This window comes from Arachis hypogaea, chromosome 4, assembly GCF_003086295.3.
Source record: "Arachis hypogaea cultivar Tifrunner chromosome 4, arahy.Tifrunner.gnm2.J5K5, whole genome shotgun sequence".
NCBI classification, from domain to species: domain Eukaryota; kingdom Viridiplantae; phylum Streptophyta; class Magnoliopsida; order Fabales; family Fabaceae; genus Arachis; species Arachis hypogaea.
This window is the reverse complement of record NC_092039.1, coordinates 88,467,673-88,477,683: the sequence shown is the minus strand read 5'-3', so window position 1 is coordinate 88,477,683 and position 10,011 is coordinate 88,467,673. Positions and strand designations below refer to the sequence as shown.

The window sequence follows — 10,011 nt, the reverse complement described above, 5'->3', positions numbered from 1 at the left end:
GCGGTGGGGGTAGTGGAGTAGAGTGAGAAAAGAGAAGAAGAAGGAGGAAAGAAGAGAGAGTTGGGTATCGCAGCGGGTCTGGGTGGTTGGGGGTGGCGTGGCGGCTGTCTTGGTGGTCGGAGGTGGTGGCTAGGGTGGTTGAGAGAGAGAGTTGCAGAGGTTAGAGAGAGGGGGTTGGGGTTTGGGTTGCGCGAAGGGTTGGGTTCGCGTGACTTGAGGTTAGTGATCGCGAATCCATGTGAACGCATGAGGCACGCGATCGCGTGACTAGGGTGCACTACAGATGACGCGGATGCATGGTCAACGCAATCATGTAGGTTGGGCGTAGGATAGGTGACGCGGATGCGTGAAGCACGCGAACGCGTCGCTGATATTTGTGCTAGTCGCATGATTCCAGCGTCGTTTCAGCGCAACTCTCTGTTTGGTTTGGGGGTCAGAATATCCGCGCGACGCGATCGCGTCGCTCACGCTTTCGCGTGGTGTGGGTGTTTTGTAGGTGACGCGTTTGCGTCAGGGACGCGTACGCGTAGGTTGTTTGGTGCTACACCCACCATAGCCGCACGATTCCAGCTCAACTTTATGGGCGTTGAATCTTTACGTCGATATCCAGATCACGCGTTTGCGTGGGTGACGCGGACGCGTGGGAGGCCTTTTTGCAACTGACGCGATCGCGTGGGGCACGCGGTCGCGTGGAACAATTGTGTTAAAGGCACGTGATGAGCGGATAATTTGTATACTTTTTGGCATTGTTTTTAGTATGTTTTCAGTAGGATCTAGTTAGTTTTTAGTATATTTTTATTAGTTTTTAGTTAAAATTCACTTTTCTGGACTTCACTATGAGTTTGTGTGTTTTTCTGTGATTTCAGGTATTTTCTGGCTGAAATTGAGGGACCTGAGCAAAAATCTGATTCAGAGACCAAAAAGGACTGCAGATGCTGTTGGATTCTGACCTCCCTGCACTCGAAGTGGATTTTCTGGAGCTACAGAAGCCCAATTGGCGCGCTCTCAACGGTGTTGGAAAGTAGACATCCTGGGCTTTCCAGCAATATATGATAGTCCATACTTTGCCCAAGATTTGATGGCCCAAACCGGCGTTCAAAGTCACCTCAAGAAATCCCAGCGTTAAACGCTGGAACTGGCACCCAAATGGGAGTTAAACGCCCAAACTGGCACTAAAGCTGGCGTTTAACTCCAAGAAGAGTCTCTGCACGAAAAATGCTTCAATGCTCAGCCCAAGCACACACCAAGTGGGCCCGGAAGAGGATTTTTATGTCATTTACTCATTTCTGTACACCTTAGGCTACTAGTTTTCTATAAGTAGGACCTTTGACTATTGTATAAAAAAATCTTTGGATCACTTTAGATCTCTAGATCATCTTTGGACATTTTAGTTCTTAGATCATTGGGAGGCTGGCCATTCGGCCATGCCTAGACCTTATGCTTATGTATTTTCAACGGTGGAGTTTCTACACACCATAGATTAAGGTGTGGAGCTCTGCTGTACCTCGAGTATTAATGCAATTACTATTGTTCTTCCATTCAATTCCGCTTGTTCTTTATCCAAGATATCACTTGTTCTTCAACTTGATGAATGTGATGATCCGTGACACTCATCATCATTCTCACCCATGAACAAAGTGACTGACAACCACTCTTGTTCTACAAGCGATCAAGGCTATAGTGAATATCTCTTGGGTTCTTTAATCGGAATCTTCGTGGTATAGGCGAGAACTGATGGCGGCATTCAAGAGAATCCGGAAGGTCTAACCTTGTCTGTGGTATTCTGAGTAGGATTCAATGACTGAATGACTGTGACGTGCTTCAAACTCCTGAGGGCGGGGCGTTAGTGACAGACGCAAAAGAATCACTGGATTCTATTTCGGCCTGATTGAGAACCGACAGATGAATTCCGCTATGCTGTGACAGAGCATATGCAATCGCTTTCACTGAGAGGATGGGAGGTAGCCACTGACAACGGTGAAACCCTTGCTTAAGCTTGCCATGGAAAGGAGTAAGAAGGATTGGATGAAGACAGTAGGAAAGCAGAGAGACGGAAGGAAAGGCATCTTCATACACTTATCTGAAGTTCCTACCAATGAATTACATAAGTATCTCTATCCTTATCTTTTATGTTATTTTCGTTCATCACCCATATACATTTGAGTTTGCCTGACTAAGATTTACAAGATGACCATAGCTTGCTTCAATACTAACAATCTCCGTGGGATCGACCCTTACTCACGTAAGGTTTATTACTTGGACGACCCAGTGCACTTGCTGGTTAGTTGTGCGAAGTTGTGTAATGCCATGGTATTGAGCTACCACGTTTTTGGAGCCATTACCGGGGATTATGAGAGTTGTGAAAAAGTATTGTTCACAATTTCGCGCACCAAGTTTTTGGCGCCGTTGCCGGGGATTGTTCAAGTTTTGAGCAAGCTTTTGGTAACATCAGTGCCAAGATCCGGCAACAACACCAAATTTTTGGCGTTATTGCCGGGGATTGTTCAGTTTGGACGACTGACGGTTCATCTTGTTGCTTAGATTAGGTATTTTTTTTCAGAGTTCTTAAGAATGAATTCTAGTGTTTCAAGGTGATGTTCTTATCATCACCAAAGCTGATTGATCTTCATCAATTTAGCTCTTGAATGCAATGTCCTGCTGAAGCTTGGCCGGCCATGTCTAATTTCTTTAGACTAAAGCTTTAGACTAGCATTGCATGATTCCTGGAATTCTCATTAAGAATTTTGATACCTTTATTTTCCTTTTCACTTAATTTTCGAAAAAGCACAAAAAAATTACAAAATCATAAAATCCAAAAATATGTCTTGTTTGAGTCTAGAGTCTCATCTTAAGTTTAGTATCAATTGCATGTTTCTATTCTTATTGCATTCATGCATGTGTCCTCATTGATCTTCAAGTTGTTCTTGATGATTTCTTTGTTTTGATCTTTGAATTCTATTGACTTGAGAGTTTTGTTATATGCATTCTCATTTTGTTAGTGTCAATGGTATACAAACTGCTAAGTTTGGTGTCTTGCATGCATTATTAATTGATTTTAGTTGCATTTTGATTATTCCTTATTATTAAAAATCTAGAAATATTTTTAATTTGTGTCTTTTCAAGTCAATAATACAGAGAATTGAAGATTCAGAACATACTGCAGAGGAATCACACAGAAAAAGCTGGGCATTCAAAAATGCCCAGTGAAGAAGGACAGACTGGCGTTTAAACGCCAGCCAGGGTGCCTGGTTGGGCGTTTAACGCCCAAAAAGGTAGTGCATTGGGCGTTAAACGCCAGAATGTGCACCATTCTGGGCGTTTAACGCCAGGATGGCACAAGGGGGAGGATTTTGTTTTCAAATCAATTTTTTTTCAAGTTTTCAAAGTTTTTCAAAATCAAATCTTTTTCAAATCAAATCTTTTCAATCAAATGTTTTCAAAATCAATTTCTTTCCTTTTTCAAGATACTTACTAACAATTAATGATTTGATTGAACATTTTTTGCCTTTTCTGTTGAGAAAGGTTTTATGTTTGAATCATATCTTTTCTTGTTAGGCAAGTCATTAATTTTTAAAATCATATCTTTTCAAAGTGTTTTCAAATCATATCTTTTAAAATTGTTTTCAAATCATATCTTCTCAATCACATTTTTTTTAATCAATCATATCTTCTCAATCACATCTTTTTCAAAATAGTTTTCAATCAAATCTTTTTGATTTCTAATTTCAAAATCTTTTTCAAAAATCACTTGATTTATTTTCCATTTTCATTTTCGAAAATTAAGTAATGTTTTTCAAAAAAATGTTTTCAAAATTTTTCACTTAATTTTCGAAAATTACTTCCCTCCTTCTCACATCCTTCTGTTTATGGACTAACACTATCCCTTAATGCAAAATTCGAACTCCATCTTCTTTTGTTAAGTTCGAGTTTTCTACTTCTGTCTTCTACTCTTCTTTTCCTCTGACACCTAAAGGAATCTCTATACTATGATATAGAGGATTCCACATTTTCTTGTTCCCTTATCTTTCTTATGAGCAGGAGCAAAGACAAAGGCATTCTTGTTGAGGCTGATCCTGAACCTGAAAGGACCTTGAAGAGAAAGCTAAGAGAAGCCAAAGCACAACTCTCTTTAGAGCACCTGAACGAACTCTTCAAAGAAGAAGAACAAATGGCAGCCGAAAACAACAACAATGCCAACAATGCAAGGAAGGTGCTGGGTGACTTCACTGCACCTACTCCCGATTTCTATGGGAGAAGCATCTCTATCCCTGCCATTGGAGCAAACAACTTTGAGCTTAAGCCTCAATTAGTTTCTCTAATGCAACAGAATTGCAAGTTCCATGGACTTCCACTGGAAGATCCTCATCAGTTTTTAGCTGAGTTCTTGCAAATCTGTGACACAGTCAAGACTAATGGGGTTGACCCTGAGGTCTACAGACTTATGCTATTCCCTTTTGCTGTAAGAGACAGAGCTAGAACATGGTTGGATTCTCAACCTAAAGAAAGCCTGGACTCTTGGGAAAAGCTAGTCAATGCCTTCTTGGCAAAGTTCTTTCCACCTCAAAAATTGAGTAAGCTTAGAGTGGAAGTCCAAACCTTTAGACAGAAGGAAGGAGAATCCCTCTATGAAGCTTGGGAAAGATACAAACAATTGATCAGAAAGTGTCCCACTGATATGCTTTCTGAATGGAGCATCATAGGTATTTTCTATGATGGTCTCTCTGAACTGTCCAAGATGTCTTTGGATAGCTCTTCTGGAAGATCTCTTCATCTGAAGAAGACGCCTACTGAAGCTCAAGAACTGATTGAAATGGTTGCAAATAACCAATTCATGTACACTTCTGAAAGAAATCCTGTGAACAATGGGACTAGTCAGAAGAAAGGAGTTCTTGAAATTGATACTCTGAATGCCATATTGGCTCAGAACAAAATATTGACTCAACAAGTCAATATGATTTCTTAAAGTCTGTCTGGAATGCAAAATGCACCAAGCAGTACTAAGGAAGCTTCATCTGAGGAAGAAGCTTATGATCCTGAGAACCCTTCAATAGAGGAGGTGAATTACATGGGAGAACCCTATGGAAACACCTATAATCCTTCATGGAGGAATCATCCAAATCTTTCATGGAAGGATCAACAGAGACCTCAACAAGGTTTCAATAACAATAATGGTGGAAGAAACAGGTTTAGCAATAGCAAACCTTTTCCATCATCTTCTCAGCAACAGACAGAGAGCTCTAAGCAGAATACCTCTGACTTAGCAACCATGGTCTCTGATCTGATCAAAACCACTCAAAGTTTCATGACTGAAACTAGGTCCTCCATTAGGAATTTGGAAGGACAAGTGGGTCAGTTGAGCAAGAAAATTACTGAACTCCCTCCATGTACTCTTCCAAGCAATACTGAAGAAAATCCAAAAGGAGAGTGCAAAGCCATCAACATGGCCGAATTCTGGGAGGGAGAAGAGGCAGTAAACGCCACTGAGGAAGGCCTCACTGGGCGTCCACTGACCTCCAATGAGTTCCCCAATGAGGAACCAAGGGAATCTGAGGCTCAAACTGAGACCATAGAGATTCTATTGGACTTACTTCTGCCATTCATGAGCTCTGATGAGTATTCTTCCTCTGAAGAGGATGAGTATGTCACTGAGGAGCAAGTTGCTAAATACCTTGGAGCAATCATGAAGCTAAATGACAAGTTATTTGGAAATGAGACTTGGGAGGATGAATCCCCTTTGCTCACCAAAGAACTAAATGACTTGTCTAGGCAGAAACTACCTCAAAAGAGGCAGGATCCTGGGAAGTTTTCTATACCTTGTACCATAGGCACCATGACCTTCAAAAAGGCCTTGTGTGACTTAGGGTCAAGTGTAAACCTCATGCCCCTCTCTGTAATGGAGAAATTAGGGATCTTAGAGGTGCAAGCTGCAAAAATCTCACTAGAGATGGCAGACAACTCAAGAAAACAAGCCTATGGACTTGTAGAGGATGTTCTTGTTAAAGTTGAAGACCATTACATCCCTACTGATTTCATAGTCCTAGAGACTGGGAAGAGCATGGATGAATCCATCATCCTTGGCAGACCCTTCCTAGCCACAGCAAGGGCTGTGATTGATGTTGATAGAGGAGAGTTGATCATTCAAGTGAATGAAGAATCCTTGGTGTTTAAGGCCCAAGGATATCCCTCTGTCATCATGGAGAGAAAGCATGAAGAGCTTCTCTCAAAACAAAGCCAAACAGAGCCCCCACAGTCAAACTCTAAGTTTGGTGTTGGGAGGCCACAACCAAACTCTAAGTTTGGTGTTGAACCCCCACATTCAAACTCTAAGTTTGGTGTTGGGAAGTTCCAACACGGTTCTGAGCATTTCTGAGGCTCCATGAGAGTCCTCTGTCAAGCTAGTGACAATAAAGAAGCGCTTGTTGGGAGGCAACCCAATGTTTTATATTTAATTATCTTCTTTTGTTATTTTATGTTTTTTGTAGGTTGATGATCATGAGAAGTCACAAAATTAACTGAAAAAGCAAAAACAGAATGAAAAACAGGAAGAAAAGCAGCACACCCTGGAGGAAGATGCTGCTGGCGTTTAAACGCCAGTAAGCCTAGCAGTTGGGCGTTTAACGCCCAGTCTGGCACCATTCTGGGCGTTTAACGCCAGAATGGGGCACCAGACTGGCGTTAAACGCCAGGAAAGGGCAAGAACCTGGCGTTAAACGCCAGGAATGGGCACCAGCCCGGCGTTTAACGCCAGAATTGGCTCAAAACGTGAATTTTGATGCCATTTGGTGCAGGGATGACTTTTCCTTGACACCACAGGATCTGTGGACCCCACAGGACCCCACCACCACTCTCTCTCTTCTTCCCCCATTCACCAATCACCTCAAACACCTCTTCCCCAAAAACCCTTCACCTATCAAATCCCATCTTTCTCTTCACCACTCACATCCATCCTTCATAAACCCCCACCAACCTCACCCTTCAAATTCAAACCACTTTCCCTCCCAAACCCACCCATAATGGCCGAACCATTACCCCCCTCTCTCCTATATATACCCTTCTTCAACCCTTCATTTTCACACAACCTAAACACCACTTCTCCCCCTCTTTGGCCGAACACACCACCATCTCCCTCTTCCTCATTTCTTCTTCTTCTTCTACTCTCTTCTTTCTTCTTTTGCTCGAGGACGAGCAAACATTTTAAGTTTGGTGTGGTAAAAGCATTGCTTTTTGTTTTTCCATAACCATTTATGGCATCCAAGGCCGGAGAAACCTCTAGAAAGAGGAAAAGGAAGGCAAAAGCTTCCACCTCCGAGTCATGGGAGATGGAGAGATTCATCTCAAGGGTGCATCAAGACCATTTCTATGAAGTTGTGGCCTTGAAGAAGGTGATCCCCGAGGTCCCTTTTTCACTCAAAAAGGGTGAATATCCAGAGATCCGACATGAGATCCGAAGAAGAGGTTGGGAAGTTCTTACCAACCCCATTCAACAAGTCAGAATCTTGATGGTTCAAGAGTTCTATGCAAATGCATGGATCACCAAGAACCATGACCAAAGTGTGAACCCGAATCCAAAGAATTATCTTACTATGGTTCGGGGGAAATACTTGGATTTTAGTCCGGAGAGTGTGAGGGTGGCGTTCAACTTGCCTATGATGCAAGGAGATGAACATCCTTACACAAGAAGGGTCAACTTTGATCAAAGGTTGGACCAAGTCCTCACAGTCATATGTGAAGAGGGCGCACAATGGAAGCAAGATTCAAGGGGAAAGCCAGTCCAATTGAGAAGGCATGACCTCAAGCCCATCACTAAGAAGAGGATGGAGCACACAAGAGATCCCACTCATCATGAAATCCCTGAGATTCCTCAAGGGATGCGCTTTCCTCCACAAGACTATTGGGAGCAACTAAACACCTCCCTAGGAGAATTGAGTTCCAACATGGGACAACTAAGGGTGGAGCATCAAGAACACTCCATCATCCTTCATGAGATTAGAGAAGATCAAAGAATCATGAGGGAGGAGCAACAAAGACAAGGAAGAGACATTGAGGAGCTCAAGCACTCCATAGGATCTTCAAGAGCAAGAAAGAGCCGCCATCACTAAGGTGGACCCGTTCTTTGATTTCCTTGTTCTTTATTCTTCTGTTTTTCGAATTTTATGCTTATGTTTATCCATGTTTGTGTCTTGTGATCATTAGTGTCTTAGTGTCTATGCCTTAAAGTTATGAATGTCCTATGAATCCATCACCTTTCTTAAATAAAAATGTGCTTAATTGAAAAAGAAAGAATTGCATGAATTTTGAATTTTATAACAGTTTAATTATTTTGATGTGGTGGCAATACTCTTGTTCTCTGAATGTATGCTTAAACAGTGCATGTGTATCTTGAATTTGTGGTTCATGAATGTTGGCTCTTGAAAGAATGATGAAAAAGGAGACATGTTACTGAGGATCTGAAAAATCATTAAAATGATTCTTGAAGCAAGAAAAAGCTATTCAAAAAAAAAATCGAAAAAAAAACGAAAAAAATAGAGAAATAAGAGTTGTGATCCAAGGCAATAAGAGTGTGCTTAAGAACCCTGGACACCTCTAATTGGGGACTTTAGCAAAGCTGAGTCACAATCTGAAAAGGTTCACCCAATTATGTGTCTGTGGCATGTATGTATCCGGTGGTAATACTGGAAGACAGAGTGCTTTGGGCCACAGCCAAGACTCAATAAATAGCTATGTTCAAGAATCATCATACTTCACTAAGAGAATCATTAACACTATCTAGACTCTGAGTTCCTAAAGAAGCCAACCATCCTGAATTTCAAAGGATAGAGTGAGATGCCAAAACTATTCAGAGGCAAGAAGCTAAAAGCCCCGCTCATCTAATTAATACTGATCTTCATAGATGTTTTTGGAATTCATTGCATATTCTCTTCTTTTTATCTTATTTGATTTTCAGTTGCTTGAGGACAAGCAACAATTTAAGTTTGGTGTTGTGATGAGCGGATAATTTGTATACTTTTTGGCATTGTTTTTAGTATGTTTTCAGTAGGATCTAGTTAGTTTTTAGTATATTTTTATTAGTTTTTAGTTAAAATTCACTTTTCTGGACTTCACTATGAGTTTGTGTGTTTTTCTGTGATTTCAGGTATTTTCTGGCTGAAATTGAGAGACCTGAGCAAAAATCTGATTCAGAGACCAAAAAGGACTGCAGATGCTGTTGGATTCTGACCTCCCTGCACTCGAAGTGGATTTTCTGGAGCTACAGAAGCCCAATTGGCGCGCTCTCAATGGCGTTGGAAAGTAGACATCCTGGGCTTTCCAGCAATATATGATAGTCCATACTTTTCTCAAGATTTGATGGCCCAAACCGGCGTTCAAAGTCACCTCAAGAAATCCCAGCGTTAAACGCTGGAACTGGCACCCAAATGGGAGTTAAACGCCCAAACTGGCACTAAAGCTGGCGTTTAACTCCAAGAAGAGTCTCTGCACGAAAAATGCTTCAATGCTCAGCCCAAGCACACACCAAGTGGGCCCGGAAGAGGATTTTTATGTCATTTACTCATTTCTGTACACCTTAGGCTACTAGTTTTCTATAAGTAGGACCTTTGACTATTGTATAAAAAAATCTTTGGATCACTTTAGATCTCTAGATCATCTTTGGACATTTTAGTTCTTAGATCATTGGGAGGCTGGCCATTCGGCCATGCCTAGACCTTATGCTTATGTATTTTCAACGGTGGAGTTTCTACACACCAAAGATTAAGGTGTGGAGCTCTGCTGTACCTCGAGTATTAATGCAATTACTATTGTTCTTCCATTCAATTCCGCTTGTTCTTTATCCAAGATATCACTTGTTCTTCAACTTGATGAATGTGATGATCCGTGACACTCATCATCATTCTCACCCATGAACAAAGTGACTGACAACCACTCTTGTTCTACAAGCGATCAAGGCTATAGTGAATATCTCTTGGGTTCTTTAATCGGAATCTTCGTGGTATAGGCGAGAACTGATGGCGGCAT

The 10,011-nt window shown here is 41.5% G+C and overlaps 1 non-coding gene across 1 annotated transcript; it reads right to left on the bottom strand.

The window, feature by feature from the left end:
- Positions 1-4,573: 4,573 nt before the first annotated feature.
- Positions 4,574-4,681, bottom strand: LOC112798513 (small nucleolar RNA R71). The gene has a single exon (XR_003200123.1). It is a non-coding gene; the product is annotated as a small nucleolar RNA R71 (small nucleolar RNA).
- Between the last annotated feature and the right edge of the window lie 5,330 nt (positions 4,682-10,011).